The sequence below is a fragment of the Rhinopithecus roxellana genome, chromosome 7, assembly GCF_007565055.1.
Source record: "Rhinopithecus roxellana isolate Shanxi Qingling chromosome 7, ASM756505v1, whole genome shotgun sequence".
In the NCBI taxonomy this organism is placed as follows: domain Eukaryota; kingdom Metazoa; phylum Chordata; class Mammalia; order Primates; family Cercopithecidae; genus Rhinopithecus; species Rhinopithecus roxellana.
In genome coordinates, this window is record NC_044555.1 from 61,739,549 (window position 1) to 61,763,555 (window position 24,007).

At 36.4% G+C, this 24,007-nt stretch overlaps 1 protein-coding gene and 2 pseudogenes across 2 annotated transcripts in view; all 3 read left to right on the forward strand.

Annotated features, from left to right (window-relative positions):
- The window catches only part of CFAP47 (cilia and flagella associated protein 47), a 508,878-nt gene that overhangs the window by 301,729 nt on the left and 183,142 nt on the right, over positions 1-24,007 (forward strand). The gene's annotated exons all lie outside the window — the stretch shown is intronic.
- LOC115898737 lies at positions 1,664-6,374 on the forward strand (annotated as a pseudogene).
- On the forward strand, positions 9,544-10,831 carry LOC104667292 (annotated as a pseudogene). The gene has a single exon (XR_748655.2). The product of XR_748655.2 is annotated as a 60S ribosomal protein L3 pseudogene (transcript).

Sequence of the window (24,007 nt, forward strand, 5' to 3'; positions counted from 1 at the left end):
GATACACTAGCATTACTAAATACAAGTGATAAGACTTAAACAAGGGGCTACATATTTTTAACTATTCAAAATTACCTTTCTTTTTCATTTCAGTTCTTTTCAAACAACTAGAAAATAGTAGGAATGTAATTTATTCACTAAGGCTATTCCTAGAATGCTCTATAATTCCAGTATCATGGATTCTCACTTATGCTTTTGCTAAATTTGGTCTTGTTAAATCTTCGTTTGTTATTCTAGTATGGATTTGTGTTGGCTACAAAATATTTGTAAGCCTGAAAGGGTGATTACAATGTATAAATTACAAGACGGTCTGTTTACTTTCCCTCCCTAGGAGAACTGAGATCCCAGACTCAAATGCTAAGTGGCCATGCAAGTAACAAGGAATTAAGAGTTAGGTCTGGTCAAGGTAATAGGGATGACAGATCCTATGGTGAACTAGAGAGTAGATGCCCTGTCTAAACATTCACATTCAAAAAGTAAAAATAAAAATAACCTGAGCCAGCCGAACAACTGCGGGTGGATATTTGCTTACCAGCAATCAGTCAGAGACCCTTCGTCATAAGTCATTGTCTTTTTAAAATCTTTATTAACTTCAGCTTTTCAATGTGCTATTAGGATTTTAAATGAATAACTTGTTTTAGTAACTTTTTAATCCCTTTTGAGATAACTGGATAAAGCCGCGTCTGCTTTAAAACAGAGAGAATTGTGAATGTATTTTTTCAGCCATTCATTCATCGACAATATTGAGCATCAATTCCCCTCGGCAAAAAGATAAAAATGGCCTTATTCTTTCCTTTGGTGGACTCACGGATAAGTAGCTCTTACAATAAAATGAGATAAGTGTTATATATAGACACATATAGAATGTGTTTATAAATAAAATTAAGAATTAATTCAGTTGACTATATAGGATAATTCAAATTTTAAAGCATTTCACTTTGAGAAAATGTATAGCCAAGGATATACAGCATAGAATTGACTTAAAACTCGAAGTATAGCCTTATTAAACACTCATGAAGACTGTGTCACATTTAAATAGTTTTTAATTATAAGTAAGTGTGAAGTTATTTACATTTAAAAATCTGTTCAATCAGATATTTTCCTAAGGCTGATTTTTTCTTTCATATCAATTATTAATTATCCATTTTGGTAAGATGATTACTGTCAAACTATGAAAAACTAAAATGGTAAACAATTTTGAATGATCATGAATAAAACTTTGAAATGTATTTGGCCTATCATGGTTTATGTCTAACTCGATTTTCTGTGCAGCTGAGATTATAAAGGGATCTTTTCATCCTATGTTTCTGTTTTCACTGTCTTAAACAGGCACTTAAATGAAGTAAGTTTAAAAAGAAAGATATTAGGAAACTTTCAAAAGTAGGATATTATAACTCAGGATAGTAACAAATCAAATAAAAGGCATGCCCTAAACTCTGTGCATTCTGCTGTTCAGAGGTGAACTTGAATAATGAAAAGGAATGGGATGCAAGCATTGTAACTTCAATAAATGGAATTCTATTAGAATTTGTGCCTTAGAAACAAATATGTTTAGAAAACATATTTTTATGGTATAAACTGATTTTAGGAGAATAAACAAGCAAATTCCTGACAATAAATATGGCAATATGGAAACAAAACTTTTTTTTTTTTTTTTGGTGTCATGGAGAAAGAAACAAATGACAATAATTTATCTGGAGAACCAGGGATAGCCCAATGTTCCCCTAACTGCAGAAGACGGTTAGAAGTAGGGCCATATTTATGATCACCGAAGTTCTAAACTCATCAAAAGAAGCTAGTTTTAAGGTATTAAAAAAGTGGCTTTCTTTCCTCTCATATTAATGTTGTCAATCAGTCTTTACTGAAACATTTAGTGATTTTTAGGGACAGATTTACTATGATACTTTATGACTCTTTACTTTTTTGACCCCCTTTCCTAGTCCCTGTTCCTATTTTTATATTTCTAATTTTACATTATTGCTCTTTTAGAAGGCCCCTCCCGCAAATTGTGACAACCTCATGCCTCACAAAACTCAGAATTGAACCTGGGTGTAGATATTGACTTACAATCCCTTCTACACGTGGTTCCCAGGATGTTGAAATTTACAGACAGGCAGAGCTTTATTGGCCTTAAATAGCATAGCTAAGCAGGAGACCTGCTATGTTTCCACTAGCGATTATCCAAATCACTTCCCAACATACGGGGTCCTATATGAACAATATTTGCCAAAGCACTCAAACAAAACGCTCTGGGCTGGTTTTGCTGATCACTTAATATGGAGCTCAAAACCCTCATTCCTAAGTGTTATGACTTCAGTCTCTAGTATTTTGTATTGCTCCAATTTCTTCTGCTCCTTCTCTCTTGGGAGAAGAAGAAGAAATTAGATTAATTCAAAATATTGATCTAAATATTGATCTTCTAATGCGACAGACATGTTAGAAGAGCATATTGTAGGAGCACTGTTATCCTTCTCTCCCTTCTCCCACCTTATTCTAATTTCCCTAATTTTAAAATATTCACTAATAATTAGCAGTTAAATTGGTGACTGAAATACCAGTAAATCATCTGTGACAACTTTTTAATATGTAATGTAATTGTAAATATGTAGAAAATATTTCTTATCAACAACTAATACTATATGTACAGTCATACCTCAGTATGCACAGTGGATTTGTTCCAGAACCACCCGTGTATACTCAAATCCACTCATACTCAAGTCCCACAACAGATCTGGGAGAACTCACTGTTAAGAAAACTCAGCCCTGGGTGTACACGGGTTCACGGCCCATGGACACTGCGTTTTCTATCTGCATTTGGTTGAAAAAAAATCTGCATGTAAGTGCACCCATACAGTTCAAATACATGTCGTTCAAAGGTCAACTGCAGTTCTCATTTTACAAAGATTAAATACATTAATAGCTAAATTACTCTTCAGCCTCAAAATAAAATTGAAAATTTTTGAAAAAATGAAACTAAATTAATCCTTAAAACTTATAATATAGGTGAGGCACGGTGGCTCATGCCTGTAATCCCAGCACTTTGGGAGGCCGAGATGGGTGGATCACCTGAGGTCAGGAGTTTGAGACCAGTGTGGCCAACATGGTGAAACCCGGTCTCTACTAAAAATACAAAAATTAGCCTGGCATGGTGGCGGGTGCCTGTAATCCCAGCAACTTGGGAGGCTGAGGCAGGAGAATTGCTAGAACCTGGGAGGCAGAGGTTGAAGTGAGCCGAGATCACACCATTGCACTTCAGCCTGGGCAACAAGAGTTTCTTCCTAGAAACTCTGTCCCCCCCAAAAATAAAAACAAACAAAAAAGCAAAAACAAAAAACTTATGAAATATACTTCAAAAATAAACTCTACATTCTGTGTTACATGGAATAACCACAAATACATTTCAAACAGGATAAAAAATAAATTTGTTTAACAGAATATCAAATTAAATGCTAGTTTTAATGATGTAAGCTGACTTTAATTGGAACAAATCTATTATACTTTATTGTTAGCATTGCCAAAACTTACCTAATATTAAAAGTAAGATTGAGTTAATTTTTCTCAAAATACCAAGGGCTCAGCTTGTGCTATTATATTTGTCACATTTGTTTTTGGCAAAACTCTTCAAATTTGCAAAACAAATTTAAAATTGAATTTCTTTAACTCACTTAGAAATACAATTTATATGTATCTTTCAGATAGGATTGCCACAACTGTCAAGCATCCTGTCCAATTATGGTCTATATAAGAATGTGATAGGGCCAGGCGCAGTGGCTCACACCTGTAATCCCAGCACTTTGGGAGGGCGAGGCAGGCAGATCACGAGGTCAGGAGATCAAGACGATCCTGGCTAACACGTTTAAACCCCTTCTCTACTAAAAATACAAAAAATTAGCCAGACGTGGTGGCGGGCACCTGTAGTCCCAGCTACTCGGGAGGCTGAGGCAGGAGAATGGCATGAACCCGGGAGGCAGAGCTTGCAGTGAGCTGAGATTGTGCCATTGCACTCCAGCCTGGACGACAGAGCAAGACTCCATCTCAAAAAAAAAAAAAAAAAAAAAAAGAGAATGTGATTAGATTCTGGAAGAAAATCAGTAATCTATATACTACATTTAAATCTTATAAGATCAAAAAATAAATTTTTTAGAAAACCCGAATTAGCAAGAGCAATGAAATGACAACTCTGTTTTTGGTCTTTAAATTTAATTATAATAAATTTTATTATAGTCTATCTTCCTAGAAGAGTTGCAAAAATAACCTTAAAGGATAATACTTGTCATTTGAATTTACATCAAGTAAAAAATAAAAGGATCTTCACCTGTGCTCACACTCAGATCTCTATTCCTCTATGTATTTTGATTTTAAGCTTTGTTGAGATATCATTCACATACCATACCATTGACAGATTTAAAATGTACAATTCAATAGTTTTCAGTATATTTATAAATATCTGTAGTCATTAACACAATCAATTTTAGAACACTTTTATGGTCTCAGAAAGAAACCCAGTACTCTTTAGATATCATGCCCCTCCATCATCTACCATCCCATCATCCTTAAGCAGTCACTAATCTAATGTCTATCTCTATAGAAGTGCCTATTTTGGAGATCTCCTGTAAAATGAATCGTATGTTATATTTTCTGACTGGCTTCTTCACTTAGCAGTATGCCATTTCTTGTAATGATCAAATAATATTCCATTTTGTGACTATGCCCTACTTTGTTTATCCTTTCATCAGTTAATGGACATTTGGGTTGTTTCTACCTTTTAGCTGCCATGAATAATGCTGCTATCAACATTTGTGTACAAGGTTTTATGCAGACATATGTTTTTATTTATCTTGGGTATACATCTGTGAGTAGAATTGTTGGATCATATGGGTAATTCTATGTTTAACCATTTGAAAAACTGCCAAAATTTTTCCCAAAGTGGCTACACCATCTTACATTCCCACCAACAGTGTATGAGGATTCTAATTATTCCACATCATAGACTTGTTATTGTCTGACTTCTTGATTCTAGCCATCCTAGTGAGTGGAAGTGGTGTCTTATTGAGGTTTTCATTGCCATTTTCCTGATGAATAATGATGTTGAGCACCTTTCCATGTACTTATTTGCCATTTGTATACCTTTTTTATATAAATGTCTATTCAGAATTTTTACCCACTTTAAAAATTGAGTTGTCTTTTTATCATTGAGTTGCAAGTGTTCTTTCTATATTTCAGATACAATATCTTATCAGATAGATATATGATTTTCAAGTAAGTATCCTTCTCCCATTCTGTGAGTTGTCTTTTTACTCTTTTGATAGCATCCTTTGAAGCACAAGAGTTTTTTGATTTCAATGAAGTCCAGTTTAACTGTTTTTGTTGTTCGTGTTGCTCTTGCTTTTGATCATATCTAAGAAACCATTGCCAAATGTGAGGTCATGAAGATTTATCCTTATGTTTCTTCTAAGACTTTTATGGCTTTAACTCTCACATTTAGGTCTTTTATCCATTTTATGTTAATATCTGTATATCTTGTGAGAACTTCATTCCTTTGCATGTGGCTACCAAGTTGTCTTAGCAGCATTTGTTGAAAACACTACTCTTTCCACATTGAATGATCTTGGCACCTTTGTTGAAAATCAGTTGACCCTCTCACAGCCATTGCAGTACATTGATCTCCACAGAGACAGTGCCAGGGCAAGTGAGAGCCAGGCAGGCACTGGGCGATTCTGTGCCTCACTGAAGAAAAGTAACTAAAGGTGGGCAAAGGAGACCCTAGGAAGCCAAGAGGCAAACTGTCACCATATGCATTTTTTGTGCAAACTTAACAGGAGGAGTGCAAGAAGAAACAACTAGATGCTTCCGTCAGTTTCTCAGAGTTTTCTAAGAACTGCTCAGAGAGGTGGAAGACCATGTCTGTTAAAGAGAAAGGAAAATTTGAAGACATGGCAAAGGCAGACAAGGCCTGTTATGAAAGAGAGATGAAAATATGTCCCTATTAAGGGGGAGACAAAAAAGAATTTCAAGGATCTCAATCCACCTAAGATGCCTCCTTCAGCCTTTTTTCTGTTCTGTTCTGAGTATCACCCAAAAATCAAAGGAGAACATCCGTCCAGTCCACTAGTGATATTGCAAAGAAACTGGGAGGGATGTGGAATAACACCGCTGCAGATGACAAGCAGCCTTATGAAAAGAAGGCTGCGAAGCTGAAGAAAAAATACAAAAAGGATATTGCTGCATATCAAGCTAAAGGAAAGCCTGATGTAGCAAAAAAGGTAGTTGTAAAGGCTGAAGAAAGTAAGAAAAAGAAGGAAGAGGAGGAAGATGAGGAAGATGAGGATTAGGGGGAGGAAGAAGAAGAAGAAGAAGATGATGATGATGAATAAGTTGGTTCTACTGTAGTTTTTTTTTTCTTGTCTATAAAGCATTTAATCCCCTTGTACACAACTCACTCCTTTTAAAGAAACAAAATTGAAATGTAAGGCTGTGTAACATTTGTTTTTAAACTGTACAGTGTCTTTTTTTGTGTGTGTATAATTAACACACTACTGAATGTGTCTTTAGAAAGTCCTGTTCTAGTGGTGTTTTCAATAGCCACTAACCTTGCCTAGCAGAATATGGGGGTTGTAAATTGGCATGGAAATTTAAATCAGGTTCTCGTTAGTGCACAGCACAAATTAGTTATATATGGGGATGGTAGTTTTTTCTTCTTCAGTTGTCTGTGATGCATCTAACATGAAATAATTGCTCTGTTAACTGAATATCACTCTAATTGCAAAAATGAAACAGTTGCAGCTGTTTTGTTGACAGTCTGAATGCTTCTAAGTAAATACAATTTTTGAAATAAAAAAATCTATTGATGATAGATACACAGTTTATTTCTGTATTCTTTATTTTATCCCATTGGTCTTCATGTCTGTCCTCATGCCAGTCCCAAACTGGTCTAATTACTATTGCTTTGTAGTAAGTTTTGAAATCAGAAAGTGTGCGTCCTGCAATATTTTTCTTTTTAACAAGATTATTTTCCTTATTCCAGACCCTTCCCAACTGCTTATGGATTTTAGAATCTGCTTGTTGATTTATAAGAAGAAGCCTACTGGCCTTCTGATAAGTATTGCATTGATTCTGTAGATCAATTTGGGGAAGATTGTTATCTTAACAATATTGTCTTGAATCAGAAATTTGGAATGATTTTTTAAATTTCTTTAGAAATTCTTTATTTTTTCAGTGGGTTTTATATTTCTCAGAGTATAAGTTTTACACTTTTTTAAATATATTCCTATTTTATTCTTTTTGATAATATCTTAAAAGCAATTGCTTTCTTAATTTCATGCTAAATTATTCATTGCAAATGTACAGAAACACAATATTTTTGTATGGTGAAAGTGTATCAGGGATAAGCAGAGCAAGATGGCAGAATACAAGGCTCCATTGATCATCCCCTCTGCGAGGACACCAATTTAAAAACTATACACAGCCAGGAACAGTGGCTCATCATGCTTGTAATCCGAGCACTTTGGGAGGCCAAGGTGGGCAGATTGCTTGAGACCAGGAGTTCGAGACTAACGTGGCCAACATGGCAAAACCCCGTCTCTACTAAAAACACAAAAATTAGATGGGCATGGTGGCACAAGCCTGTGATCCCAGCTACTCGGGAGGCTGAAACACGAGAATTGCTTGAACCTGGGAGGCGGAGGGTGCAGTGAGCCAGGATCATGCCATTGCATCGAAAGTGAGGTGTTGAAACCTCCAACTATTATTATTATATATTATTATTAAAAAGCCTATTTCTCTCTTTAATTCTGTCAGTGTGTGTTTTATATATTTGAGGATTACATTTTATGGTCATATATGTTTCTAATTGCTGTATCTTCTTAAATAATGGAATCTTTCATCATTCTATAATGATGTTCTTTGGCTCTTTTAACATTTTTTGACTTAAAGTCCATTTGTAATTGTAGTATAGCCACTCCAGCTCACTTTTGGTTATTGTTTGCCAGTGGTCACCAACTCTGGATGTACATCAGTGGTACCTGGGTACCTGCAACAAAATACATATTCCAGGCCCAACTCTAGGCCTACTGGATTATTCTCAGGTTGGAAGTAGTCTAGGAACCTATATTATCAAAATTCTCCCTGCCCAGATCACTTGTGTAGTTAATCCTTGTATTAGAATAAACTGGGGAACCACCACTTGCACAGCCTAATGCCACCATGGTACAGCATCTCCATTTGTAAAAGGGAGAATGTTAGGCCCAGGAAATTTAAGTGTCTTCACAGACTATGTAGGAGATCACATCAAGTCTCCTGAGTAAGCATTCAAGTCTACTAAGTAATTAGAGTAAGTATACTGAGTAAGCCTGCTAAGTCTTCTGTTTCCATTATGTTATGCTGCACAAAATGTGAAGTCACAGTGCTGTTTATTCTTACTCTAGTAATTATCCTAGTTTGAATCCCCTAGAAAATAAAACCTTAAGCAATAATTAAATACGAATACTTTACTTGGGAGATGCAAATTCAGGGCACTGAGAGTGGAAAAATAAAAATAGAAACAAGGAAGGGAAGGATGGGAGGTAAAGCATTGCATGATACATGAGCTGTTGCCTCAGTATCCACAACTTACCTCTGTGAATACAATCATGCATGGCTTAACAAAGGGGATACATACTGAGAAATGCTTTGTTAGGTGGTTTCATCTTTGTATGAACATCACAGTGTACTTACACAAACTTACATGGTATAGCCTACTAATCATCTAGGCTGTATGGTACAACCTATTGCTCTGAGGCTACAAACCGGCACAACAAGTTAATGTACCAAATACTGTAAGCAGTTGTAACACAATGCTAAGTATTTGTGTAGCTAAAAATATCTAAACCTAGAAAAGGTACAGTACAAATGGGGTATAAAATATTTTAAAAAAGATATACCTGTACAGGGCACTTACCATGTATGGAACTTATAGGACTGGAAATTGCTCTAGGTGAGTCAGTGAATGAGTGGTGAGTGAATACAAAGTCCTAGAAGATTACTGTCCATTCCTGTAGACTTTATAAACACTGTATACTTAGGCTATACTAAATTTATTTTTTAAAATTTTGTATAATAATAAATTAATCTTGGCTTCCTATAACTTTTTTGCTTTATAAACTTCTTAATATTTTTAAGCTTGTTGACTCTTGTAATAAAACTTAGCTAAAACATATATAGCTGTACAAAAATATTTTCTTTCTTTATATCCTTATTCTATAAACTTTTTTATTTTAAACTTTATTTATTTATTTTACTTCTTAAACTTCTTTATTAAAAACTAAGACACAAGCACACACATTACCCTAGGCCTACACAGAGTCAGGATCATCAACATCACTATCTTCTACCTCCACATCTTGTCCCACACTGGAAAGTCTTTAGGAACAGTAGCATGTATGGAGCTGTCATCTCCTATAAAAACTATAATAACAATATTTTATTCTGGAATACCTCCTGAAGTAACTGCCTGAGACTATTTTACAGTTAATTTTTTTTTTTTTTCAAATAAGTAGAAGTGCTCTACTGGCGGGATTTGATGGCGTGATGTCTTACAGAAAGTTCTCCGCTCCCAGACATGGGTCCCTCGGCTTCCTGCCCCGGAAGTGCAGCAGCAGGCATCGCGGGAAGGTTAAGAGCTTCCCTATTGATGACCCGTCTAAGCCGGTCCACCTCACAGCCTTCCTGGGATACAAGGCTGGCATGACCCACATCGTGCGGGAAGTCGACAGGCCAGGATCTAAGGTGAACAAGAAGGAGGTGGTGGAGGCTGTAACCATTGTGGAGACGCCACCCATGGTGGTTGTGGGCATTGTGGGCTACGTGGAAACCCCTCGAGGCCTCCGGACCTTCAAGACTGTCTTCGCTGAGCACATCAGTGATGAATGCAAGAGGCGTTTCTATAAGAACTGGCATAAATCTAAGAAGAAGGCCTTTACCAAGTACTGCAAGAAATGGCAGGATGAGGATGGCAAGAAGCAGCTGGAGAAGGACTTCAGCAGCATGAAGAAGTACTGCCAAGTCATCCGTGTCATTGCCCACACCCAGATGCGCCTGCTTCCTCTGCGCCAGAAGAAGGCCCACCTGATGGAGATCCAGGTGAACGGAGGCACCGTGGCCGAGAAACTGGACTGGGCCCGCGAGAGGCTCGAGCAGCAGGTACCCGTGAACCAAGTGTTTGGGCAGGATGAGATGATCGACGTCATCGGGGTGACCAAGGGCAAAGGCTACAAAGGGGTCACCAGTCGTTGGCACACCAAGAAGCTGCCCCGCAAGACCCACCGAGGCCTGCGCAAGGTGGCCTGCATTGGAGCATGGCATCCTGCTCGTGTGGCCTTCTCTGTGGCACGTGTTGGGCAGAAAGGCTACCATCACTGCACTGAGATCAATAAAAAGATCTGTAAGATTGGCCAGGGCTACCTTATCAAGGACGGCAAGCTGATCAAGAACAATGCCTCCACTGACTATGACCTGTCTGACAAGAGCATCAACCCTCTGGGTGGCTTTGTCCACTATGGTGAAGTGACCAATGACTTTGTCATGCTGAAAGGCTGTGTGGTGGGAACCAAGAAGCGGGTGCTCACCCTCCGCAAGTCCTTGCTGGTGCAGACGAAGCGGCGGGCTCTGGAGAAGATTGACCTTAAGTTCGTTGACACCACCTCCAAGTTTGGCCATGGCCGCTTCCAGACCATGGAAGAGAAGAAAGCATTCATGGGACCACTCAAGAAAGACCGAATTGCAAAGGAAGAAGGAGCTTAATGCCAGGAGCAGATTTTGCAGCTGGTGGGGTCTCAATAAAAGTTATTTTCCACTGGAAAAAAAAAAATAAGTAGAAGTACACCCTAAAATAACAAGAAAAAGTATAGTATAATAAATACATAAATCAGCAACACAGTCTGGTCATTATTTGCCACGGCAAATAAATTCTGGTAATTCATTACCATAAAGTTTTATGAACTGTACAAAATTGTATGTGCTAAGCTTTTATACCACTGGCAGCTCAGTAGGTTTGTTTACACCAGCATCACCATATAATATGCATTGCAGCAGGACATTACGGCATCACTAGGCAATAGGAATTCTTCGTCTCCATTATAATCTTACGGGACGACCATCATATAGGCACCCAGTGGTTGACCAGATATGCATGACTGTATATGCATCAGATTGCTCAGCAGGTGTCTCTGCAAAGTACCCTTGAGCAATCAATGTGAGAGAGAAAAGAAAAGGAATTTTATCTGCCTGTTTACCTCCTTGTCTCCTGTTCCTGTTTCCTAAACTTTACACCATGGCCCTAGCATTTAAGGCAGCATTCTCTAGCTAAGGTGTCAAATACCATGCTCTGCCAAGGCAAAAGGAGCCTGAAACTGAGCATGGGGGCAGGTCTGCTTGGTTGTAAAGCAGCAGTCAAGGGGTTGGCTCTATTGCTTCTGATGCAAGATATAGGTCACCCCCAAGCAGACGAACCTAGAGAAAAGACAAGTGGCTGAGGTTGATGGAGGTGGTGGCAGTAAAGGAATTGGAGGAAGCACATAAAATGTATCACACACAGAAATGTTGTCTGGTGGGATTCAATCAGAATGGTGGCAGAAATATTAAAGGGAAATATTAGGGAAAGTTATAGGGAGTAGTCACAAACCTTTCGGAAGGCCGAAAGGTTACATAGCTTGTAACAATTGAACAGGCTGCAGGCAGCCGATGCTTACCTTAGAGCATTAGGTCATAGGGTAAATACTAGGGACAATAGAGGCTTCCCCAGTTGAGTCTGTTTACCCTACCTCCAATAACTAACCTTTGAGCCAGATGGCCCTCTCCGGGGGAGGTCAACTAGAGATATTGCCCCCTAATGTTATTTAACTTTAGACCACGGTACCTGAGCTTTAATCATTCTGAGGACTACTCTCTTAACCATGTTAATTATCCACAAGTGTGTTGACTCAGAGCTTCTGTTGTTAATTGTATACGAAATAAATGCCTGGAGTGTGAGCCGCTCAGGGCCGGCCGCAGTGACAAACCTCTCTTGGTGTGCAGGCGGCTGGACACTCAGCAGGACTGGCAAAATAGAATATCTGTGTATCAGTGTATGTTTTATTCATCCGTCATCTGGGTCAGGGTCTGCGGGCAGACCCCCGCAGCTGATGCCCTCTTGTGAGAAGCAATTGTTATTTTAAAGAATTCTACTAGTTACATTGTCAGTAGCATTAAATGCAGAAAATTTCTGATTTCTTTCCCTTCCCCCTACCATCCCTGTTGATATGTTCCATGCCAGGTCCTGAGCCAGTTTCTATCTCAGGAGTGGGATCCAGAGGCCCATCTGTGCTGACCACCAGTCTCCCATGTCATACTTACAGTCTAGTGAGTACCAGTCTGATGCTGGATCTGTTAGCCCTGCCTCCTCATTTACATTGTAACCACCCAATGGGTTCTCCTTGCCTGCTGCCTAGACAGAGCCAATTTATCAAAACCGGGGAATTGTAATAGAGATTGAGTTTAATTTATGCAGAGCTGGCTGTATGGGAGACTTAAGTTTTATTATTACTCAAATCAGCCTCCCCAAGAATTCAAGGATCAGAGTTTTTAAGGATAATCTGTCAGGTAGGGGCTGGAGAAGTAGGGACTGCTTATTGGTCAGGTCGGAGATGAAATCACAGGGGGTAAAAGCCATCCTCTTGCACTAAGTCGGTTCCTGGGTGGAGGCCACAAGACCAGATGGGCCAGTGTATCATCTGGCTCGTGGCAGCTGATCCATCCAGGATACAGGGTCTACAAAATATCTCAAGCACTGATCTTGGACTTTACAATAGTGATGTTATCCCCAGGAGCAATTTGGGGAGGTTCAGACTCTTGTAGCCTCAGGTTGCATGAGTCGACTGCTAAACCATAATTTCTAATGTTTTGTCTAATGTGTTAGTTCTGTAAAGGCAGTCTTGTCCCCAGGTGGGAAGGGGATTTGTTTGGGGAAAGAGCTGTTACCATCTTTGTTTCAAAGTTAAACTATAAACTAAGTTCCTCCCAAAGTTATTTTGGCTCATGCCCAGGAGTAAACAATGATGGCTTGAAGGTTAGAAGCAAGATGGACTCCGTTAGATAAGATTTCTTTCACTATCATTATTTTCTCATTTATAATTTTTGCAAAGGTGGTTTCAGCATGATCAATCTTTGCGATACATTTATTTCTGTCATGTCTGTCCCAGCACTCAGGCATAGGTTTCTACTTTATTTCTTAAAAGCCTAGTTTGTTTCTGCCAGCTCCCTCCCTGGGCACTGGTACACTCTTCCTGCCATCCATCATTATTCTGGATAGCCCTAGACCCCTTACACAGGAATCTTTCCCTCAACTTGGGATCCTGGGTCTTTAACTGTGGAATTGGTTTCTTTTATACCAGCCTTACCCATTTCTTCTTTTCTCTGTGCAACTTGCCTTATTTTAAGCTTGCTTCTTACTTTAGATAAACCCTGTGATAACTGTTACTTGATAGATATGCCTTTCTCCTGCTGCCCTCCCATACCTATCTTCTCATAGTCAGAGTCTGTACTTTGTTTAATTGCAAATATATGTCCTGTGTACTTTGTTTAGTTACAAATATATGTCCTACTAACATTTTGGTTTTCTGCCCAATCCAAATTCTTTCCTCCTACTCTGCATGCACCAAACTACAATGACACTTGATTGTGTTCTATGTTATTTTTAAAAAATACACTTTAAGTCAAATAATGTAACATAACGAATTCAACATAATTGTAATATCCAAGACTGCATATATTCTTTGTCCTTATAGTTTTAATATATTTTCAGTTTGATAAATGACTCACTTTGCCTTTCATTGCTTTATATTTATAGACATAGAGCTGGCAAGTAAAAAAAAAAAAGTGAACTTTAAAAAAGTTGCTTGTTCTTTCTGTTAGGTCTTCAGTGGTAAACATATGCTCTACAATTATATATTTAGGGAGGCATTTAATCAGAAATTTCAGTAGTCTTTTCCATTATTTTAAGTCCTAGAGAACATGCTGATTATTTGCTTGCTAGCAGCTCATTCATACTAATTTGCACACTTAGTAAATCAGTCTGCAAGAACTTAAAAATAAACTCTGTTCAAAACAGATTTTATATTTAATACAGGACAATTAGAGAATGTTTATGGTATTCAGAAATGAAAATGCAGAATACAAAGTTAATTTGCTGTCAGCAATCCCTTGCTTCTTTCCGTATGGAGGGGTTAATTAGAAAGTGAAATCTTACGTCAGTTGTTTTCTTTGGGTAATTTTGTCTTCTTAAACAATTATAGAAACTTGCTGTTTAAAATGCTATCAAGCTAGAAATCCTTGATAGGTCCCCTTCGAATTTTTCATTAAATGACCCATGAAGGCCTACGGAAATCCAAAAATTCAATAGCAGCCAGTCATTTACATGTATCCTATGAGGAATTCCCAAAAATTACCACAACTGTAGGGGATTATGTGGAGGGACATCACCCTGTCAGTAATGTATAGAATCTCACATGAAGATCTGGTAGTAGTGGTGGCAGAGATGGGAAGAGTCTAAGTGAGTTGTGGTGCATTTTGTTGATGAAAAAGCCAGACTCTGTGAAATATTTGAAGAGGTTTATTCTGAGCCAGTATAAGTGATCATAGACTGAAGAACAATCTCAGGAGGTCTTGAGAAAGTGCCTGAGATAGTCGAGTTACAGTTTGGTTTTATACATTTTAGGGAGACAAGTTACAGAGAAAGACATAAGGCAGTACACGTAATGTATACATTGGTTTGGCCTAGAAAAGCCAAACATCTCAATGTGAGGATAGGGAGGGCTTATTACAGTTATAGAAGGATTCAAAGGTATTTTCATTGGCAATTGGGTTAAAGAGTTAAGCTAAAGACTTGCAGTCCTGGAAAGAAATGCTTAAGTTAAGATAAATGGAGTTGTGGAAGCCAAGGTTCTTGTTATGTAGATGAGGCCTCCAGATAGCAAGCATCAGAGAGAATAGATGCTAAATGTCTTTTTTTCAGGCCTTAGAAGGTATCAGATGCTTAATCTCTCCTAGATCAGGAAAGGCCTAGATGCATTAATGAAGATTCTCTACAGATACAAAATTGCTCCCACAAAAGACAGCTTTGCAGGGCCATTTCAAAATATGTCAAAGACATGTATTTGGGGGTAAAATGATTTTATTTCATTCAGGGTTTGTTATTTGCCATGTGATGCTATACCAGAGTCAGTTTGGAATTTGTTATCTTATTGACACGAAGAGTCTGTTTCGTCAGTCTTATGATACCTATTTTAATCTTAATGATGGTCAGTTATGTCTAAACTCCAAAAGGGAAAGGATATAGCAAAGCGTGTCCAACCTCCCTTTCCATTATGGCTGGTAATTCAATGTTTCAGGTTTCCCTTGGCCCAGAGGGGGTCCGTTCAGTTGCCTAAGAGGTTGGGGTTATATTTCTGGTTGTAATATTATTGGTGGGACAAGAGTTTATTGTGAAAGGAAACTAAATCGTGAGGTCCCAAAATCACTAAGCTAAAGGGAAAAGTCAAGCTGGGAACTGCTTAAGGCAAACCTGCCTCTCATTCTATTCAAAGTAACTCCTCTGCTCACTGAGATAAGTGCATATCTAATTGCCTCCTTTGGAGAGGCTAATCAGAAACTCAGAAAAATACAACCATTTGTCTCTTATCTACCTATGACCTAGACGCCCCCTCCCCACCTTGAGTTGTCCCACCTTCACCCACCTTTTCAGACTGAACCAATGCACATCTTACACATATTGATTGATGTCTCATGTCTCCCTAAAATGTATAAAATCAAGTTGTGCCCCTACCACCTTGAGCACATGTTTCAGGACCTCTTGAGACCATGTCACATCACAGGCGTGCATCCTCAACCTTGGCAAAATAAACTTTCTGAATTAACTGAGACCTGTCTCAGATTTTCAGGGTTCACATTATTGATTATAGGTTGAGTAACCAACATGGAAATCCAAAATTTGAATGCTCCAAAACTCCAAATGCTCAAAATCAGAAACATTTTGATCACCAACATGGTGCCACAGGTGGAAAATTTCACATTTGATCTCATATTAAGTCACAGTCAAAAGGCAGTCAAAACTTGTTTCATGAACAAAATTTCTTAAAATAGCATGTAAAATTACCTTCAGGCTATGTGTATAATGTGTATATGAAGCATAAATGAATTTCCTGTTTAGACTTGGGTCCTATCCCTAAGTTATCTCATTATGCATATGCGTGTATTCCAAAATCTGAAAAATTCTGAAAGCTAAAATACTTCTGGCCCCAGGCATTTCAGATAAGGAATACTCAACCTGTTAACAGGAAGATATATATATATATATATATATATATATCCTGTTTTTTATATGTATACCTACATATGTATATGTTATTTTTTTTTAAGATGTAAATTTTTCTTTAGATCATTACAAAACTGCCAGGGCATGAAAAACCAACCAAACAAGTACCCCACCCACATTTAATAGGTAGATGCTTGTTTGATACAGGAAATGGGCCCAAGGGCTGCATATTGAGTTACCTCCATAGTTAGAACTAAGAGATTGCTGTAAAGTAAATATGGAATGAGGTCCTCTACAAGTGACCACCTAAATCAGATACATTTCTTATCTTACTAGGAGCAAATGAGAATAAGGAAAAGCAGAAACAAAATGTCTACAATACCAGAAGACAATAGAAGAATACCTAAATTTACGCATAGATAGATAGGTCATAGTGAAACCATAGAATAGCAAAGATAAGATAAATTCCAAAAAGCAATGACAGAAAAAAGGCAGATTATTTTTAAAGGAACAAAAGTTATACTGAAGGCAGAATTACCAACAGTAACATTAGAAACCAAAAGACAATAGCATTATAGTGCTGATGAAAATTAACTGCCAGTCTAGAATTTTATATCCTTGTGAACTATCACTCATGAGTAAAGATGAAATAAAAACATTTGTAATTCAACAATGAACGTGAGACCATTTAAAACTCAGAGATTTTGGTAAAAGAACAAGCATAAGCCCTCTTATTGGTGAAGGAAATTGAATTCGGAAGAGAGAATTGGGATCTAAGAATAATGGTTACTAAAATAATCAGTAAATGTGGGTAACTCCCATGAGGATTTGACTGTAGAAATAATAATAAGAATAAATAATTCAGGTGTTACCAAAACAAAGTGAGCTCAATTGCTAGACAACAACTTTATAAGGAAGGATTTGCCATTATAGGCATGTAAAGTTCTTACATTTTAGAGACCAGGGTTGAATTACTGTAAGATATTTTTATGTGAAATATAGATGTTGAATATTTGGGGCAATGAAAAGTATAGGTATAGAATGTGTAATTTCTAAACCAGTAGAGGCATAAATGAAAATAAACAAAACTTGATAAATTCAATAGAATTCAAGAATAGAAAAGAACAAAATAAAACGGGATAAAGTGTGGCACAAAATGAAATGTTAAAATAAACACAAATATATCATTAATTATAATAAATATGAACAGACTAAACTATAAAAGGTGATGTTTAAATGTAGCTTTATACTGTTTATAAAATTTCCTGGTAAAATATCAAAAACCTATACCAGGTATTTACTAATCATAAAATAGCTGGCATAGATATATTAATATTAAAACAAGTAGACTTTGTGGTAAATAAATGTATTACCTAATTTAAAAAGGGAAACGTCCAACTTAGAGAAGAAACTTTGAAATTATTTATACCTAAACAAAATGTATAAAGCCAAAATTAATTAATGTAAAAAGAGAAATGAAAAAATTCAAAATGACAGTGGAAGATCTTATTAGACCTCTCTCAGTAATTGGCAGATCAAGCAGACAGAAGGTTAATAAAGCCCTACTAGACTTAAACAACAAAATTAATAAGTGTTCCAATAGCTCTTAAGGCTAGCTTGGCTTTGCTGGTAATGATTGGCCATCCTTGCCATTTACATACTACAGCACTCTGGTATCTGTCTATGACCTTCTTTCCCTGTGCTTTAGGGTACCTGGGAGAATGTGCACTTACAACTTTTCAGTAAAATCATTCAGGGAACTGCATACCAGTCTGCCCTTGTGGCAGATACTTACAAACTTCATGGGAAGGCAAGTCCAGTGCTCTCAGGCATTTGAGGTTGGTCAGGTAAAAAGGGTCATATGACATTCTTTTAGCATTCCAAATACTTTTCATTTTCCTTCCTCAATTCCTACTTCCCCTCTCCTTTAGATTTATCCTCCTTTTTTCTTCTTTTCTTGCTTTCTTTCCTTTTCCTTTCCCCTCTCTCTTCCTATCACTCTTTGTCTTTTACCCCCTAAGTATTATATTATTTTAAATCTCCCTGGTGATAGAAAAGGAAAAGTAGTCCAACCTCTTTTTAAATAATAAAATCAATTTTAACCAATATTTTAAAAATTGAATTTGTCAATAGTAAGTATAGGTTTTTATTATTTTAAATTATTATTTTATTGAATATTATAATAAGTATAACAATTTAAGCAGCTAGTCCATTTTAGAATTTTTTTTTTCTGAGTGGACCATATTAAACAAAATTTCTACTAACACAAATTTTTTACAAAATAAAGACTGTCAATTTTTTAACTGATGAATTCTCTTTTTAATGTCTATGGCTACATTTCATATTTTTATTAAAGAGGAAACAGTAATGAGCAGTTGTTAGCGCACAATCAATCACTTACTTTTCCAGAGTATTTGTGATTCAGATACTCATGTGCCTACAAAAATATAATAAAATAACTAAAATGGGAAAAAGTTCACTGTACTTGTGATATGGTTTGGATCTGTGTCCCTGCTCAAATCTCATTTTAAATTGTAATCACCATATTGGAAGAGGGAACTAGTAGGAGGTGATTAGATCTTAGGGGTGGTTTCACATGAATGGTTTAGCACCATACTCTTGATGCTGTACTCAGGATAGTGAGTGAGTTCTAGCGAGGTCTAGTTGTTTAAAAGTGTATGGTACCTCCTCCCACTCTCTTCTCTTACTCGTGTTCTGCCATGTAAGGTACCTACTCCTGCTTTGTCTTCTGCCATGATTGTAAGTTTCCTGAGTCCTCCCCAGAAACCAAGCAGATACTTCCATGCTTCCTTTGTAGCTTGCAGAACCATAAGCAAATTAGACTTTTTTTTACTTAAATAAATTTCCTAGTCTCAGGTATTTATTTATAGCAATGCGAGAATGGCCTAAGAGAGCAGGTAAGTTAGTCTTTTGACTTATACAATAGAAAAAAAGCCTACATTAAGAGTTTTTAGTAGTAGGTGGCAGTGTGATTAACAAATAGGCCAAAAAATTCTCTAAAATATAATTATTCATGTTTTCTAATAATAAATATTATACAATTATGTATATACATGTAGTAAATATAATTATTCATTCTTGATTATTCATTTTCTGAATTAAAAGCTCTGACTACTGTGTGTTAATAATATACCAAAAACAACTATAGAAGGCAGTGTTCAACTTACTATATTACTTAATCTCTTCCACATGTTTGATGTGTTTTTATACAATTATGACCTATTAAGGCACAAACAAGTCTAATAAATTAGTTAATCAAATTATATTCTATGAAGCCCCAGAATTCTTCTGAATTGCTTTGGCTTATCTATAGTGAGGCCATGGTAGTAAATGGGGACTTCCAGCTCCTCATTCTACTTCAACCAGCTCTCCAGTTTCCTTTGTTTTATATGTTAATTCCATTTTAAATATTGTTCATACACAGTACATCTAAGCCAGAAAATAAAATTTTTTGAAAGCTATTAATCAAATCCCACTCATTGAAAGAGATTAAGAAGTTTGGAGGAGTGTGCGGGTTGATTAACTACTTACTAGGTACTATACCCACTACCTGGGTCCAATATACCCATGTAAAAATTCAACACATGTAACTCCCTGTATCTAAAATAAAAGCTAAAATTTAAAAAATTATAAAGTTAAAAATTGTTTAAAAAATCGATGTTCTTAAATAGTTGGAGGATATTAAAATAATGCTTATATCTTAGCTTTCACAACTATTTTTAGATGGCTTTCAGTTTTAAAATCACATGCCAAAAATATCTGGGAGGGACTACCTTGTATCCATGGGGGGAAATAAACCCTTTTCTGGTATTAAAAATATATGGAGTAAATTTAGAAAATAAACTTGTGGTTGAAAAATGAAAGAAAAACAAAAAAAAAAAGTTGAGTTTGTAAAAAACGTTAAGTTGTTTGCTTAAGGTCTCACAATGTAGAATTGGAACCAAAACTGAAAAAAGAGGGTTTTTAACTCTCAGTTGATTTTATCTTTTTCAGGTCACAAGTTTTACACATGTATCTTTCTCTGCAGTTAGTGCATTGTAGATTATTACAGTAAAAGCCCAAGTTGATCATATCTGCCTATACACAGGTTTTGTATAGTCTCCCTTTCCTCATTGACCTGGTTGTGGCCACGTGACTTGCTTTGGACAAAGGATCATTTAGGAATGGGAAAGAGGCAGACATTTGATAGCTTCTTTTACATTAATCTCTTTTTTGCTGCTGGTAATTCTTATGTACTCTATGAAAAACGATTGGGCTCATCTCATATAGGATTAGAGTGCTCAAGGACAGAATTCCCAGCTGAGATCCAAAGGCCACAGTCAATACCCAGGATATATACAGGTCAAAATATCCAGGTAGTACCATGTGGAGATGATAAGCTGTCCCAAATGAGCTCAGGCCACAGAATTATGAGCAAATGAATGGTTGTTGCTTTAAATCACTAAGTTTTTGGGTAGTTTGTTATGCAGTTGTAGCTGAACAAAACAATGGTATTGATTTTTTGTTCCAACTATGACCTATTCTAGGATCTGAACATAGTATATTTTTATGGGTTATTTGAAAAACTGTAGATAGCACTGATTTCTTACAATAACCAAAGTTAAATGAAATGATGTAGTCTTTACTTCAAGAAACTCTTTCTTTATGTTTCTTTATTTTCTTCAGTAATTGTAATTTTTCAGTAAATTTACATATATTCAGTTATCTTTAAATATAGAATCCTGACAGTTGCCACACGTGTAAAGAAAAGATACAGGTTAACTACATCTGAGTTGAGTAGGGATGGAAGGGACAGATCCAGATAGTCCCTAACATTTGTTATGCCCAAGTCAAGAGTTCAAATGGAAGCCCACATAACATATGTCTAAATTTTAAAAACTTATAAATCAAACTAACACATTTCAAAACAGAATACATTCTATTATTCTATGTAAAATGCATTTTAACAAATCTAACTTTATAAGAACCTTGAAGACCAAGTTTGAATTTAGAATTTTTGGACTCCTCAGAGTTTTGCACTAGAAAATGACAGCACAGGGTAGCTGGGTGCTATTCAGGTGCCCACACCATTCTTTTCTGTCTTTCAACTCTAACATGCACTCTAATGGTTCTTATGTTTAAACATGTGAATATGTCAGCCCACACACTTACTCTTGGTCCATACCCTCCTAATAATGACTTCTTAGTTACTGCACAGGTCTAGGAGTCCTCTACCAGGAGGACTGACCTAGGGAAGAGTCTCGTGAAAGCACTGTAAACAGGATCAAGGAACTATGGATTGTGAATTATAATGTCTCATGAACTTGAACCATGGGTAGGGCTGGGATCCATATAGATCTGCCCCATTGGGCCCATGTATTTCTTGCATGTGCAGAGAGGCAATGCCGGAGGAGGATCAGAGTAAGGCCCTAGAAAGCATGAGACCAGGACAGGAACCTCTGTATCCTAGGATTTGGGGCATGTGTTAAGCTGGGTAATTCCAACAGCAGACCCTGAGATCTGGTCTTGAGAGCAAGTAGTTTGAGAGGTGATCTCAAAGCATAGGTAGGGGAGTGGGAGACTGCAAAGAGAAGAAACCAATTCCGGGGGTTTTAATTAACAGGTTATCATTGCAGGCAACTGGGGCTCAGTCCCACTGGGGGCCTCTGGAAGCTGGTGTCAAATTCACCTCAGAGTTCTTCTAACCAACGGGCAAGAAAACAGGTTTTTTTATTCTTTGTTATTTACCAATTTTGATCAATTTTTGGTTTGGTACTGCTCCTGCAGGCTTTTACTACCCCTTCTGGATTATCTATGTGAGAACTGAGTACCATTCTTTGTTTAGAGAGAACTTTCTAAGGAGGAAGTCACAGGTATCGATAAATCCATGTCCTTTAAGGCATACTTAAAGGGGACATGTCAAGGCATGGACAGCATTTGCTACAGTCCAGAATTGGAAATAGGTTTATGAAAACATGTCCCATTATGATATGACGGCACAATGTGTCCAGTAAAATTTCCAAATTTCTGAAGATCAAAATGGTTTCTACCTCTGCTAGTTTACATCTGACAGGGACCCAAATACTGTCAAATAAATATCTTAACCCAGAAGTTTTTAAATCTCTTATTTATAATATATATCACCCCTACTTATGTTTCTGATACAACTTAATAAAATTATTTTGGATATTTAAAAATGAAACAGATATTGATTTATAAATACATCATCAAAATTAAAACTATAATTTCCACAAATTCCACTATTATAATGGGTTTCCTTTTGGATTTGTAAGGGAGAGGGGGCTGACATTGTGTAGTCCTTAAGGTCCTTGCTCATAAACATTTCATGAGTTGGAAAATGTACACTTAAGAATGTCTTTGGCTTTAACTTTCAGACTCAGCAATCATTAGTAAATGAACATCTTTTTGGAAACAGAAATGTATAACATAAAGCTTTCGACAGAAATTTTATACTTGAACTTGTGCGTTGCAATGATTGTGTAGCATTAAAGAGCTAGAAGTTTTTTATCTTTGATGAAAACAATAGATATTCTGCAATTCTCAAAATTTTCTGAACAGTTTAATTCTCATTTAAATAAAATAAATCTAAACTAATAGAATTCTATTTAAATTACATATTCTAAATATTTTTACTTCATTCTCTTCATCCAAGAAAAAAAAATAAGTTCTCTTTATGCCTGTTATTAAAACAACAAATAATTTTCCATGCTGATTTGTTCTATTGAGATTGCCACAACCCAAATACCTCTCTCAGGATAAAACTAATCGATTAACAACAGATAATAAAATGTGCCTAAAGTCCTTTTTGCCAAGAAAAAAATGTATTCTAAAATTAAGTTTATGCTTGACTAGGATGGAACAAAAATAACATTCTGAGAGCCTTTGAGAGTAACTGTTTTTTCCTCAGACCAGCTGATGCTCTTGGACTCGTTGGATGTAATACAAATTTCAAATGTTATGCATTATCAGCATGTTTTAATATGTACTATTAAATGTAACATTATACATTATATATACTGTATTACATATAGCAACATAGATATGGAATATATGCTATATAATATTCAATTAATGTAAGGTATAATATATAACATTACATAATGTATACTTTATAACACACACACATAAACTCTTGTTTGATAAAGGATTTAGGGTAGTTAATGTTCTTGTATATAATGCTCTTGCGTATAAATGTTCTTGCATATCTTGGCATATAAATTTCATTGTATTTGAAAACAACGTGCCACCTTTCACATTTGAAGTGTTCACTGCAAAAGAATTAAAATTATAGCCATTTAATGTCATAATATGTGTCTGGTCCATTGATTGATATGCTTGATTTGTTTTCTTGGTTTCAGAGAACTTCCTTCCACAGAATTAAGCGTCAGACGTTTTTAAAATCATTTGTTGTTCGTTGACTATTTAAATATTTTGGCATTAACCATGAAATTTGTATTATGTTCTTATACTGCATTCTACTTTTGGGTTGCCAAATTTTTATAACTATTTTCTCACTTTATGGAAGCTAAGAAAATGGTGACCTTCAGAGAAAAAGTGGTGTTGCCCGAAAGGAAAGAATGAGACTAGATAGCTCACCTAGCATAGGAAGTAAAATTAGCTATTAACTTAAGATAAATATTATAACAGGGTGTTATGAGAAGTGTT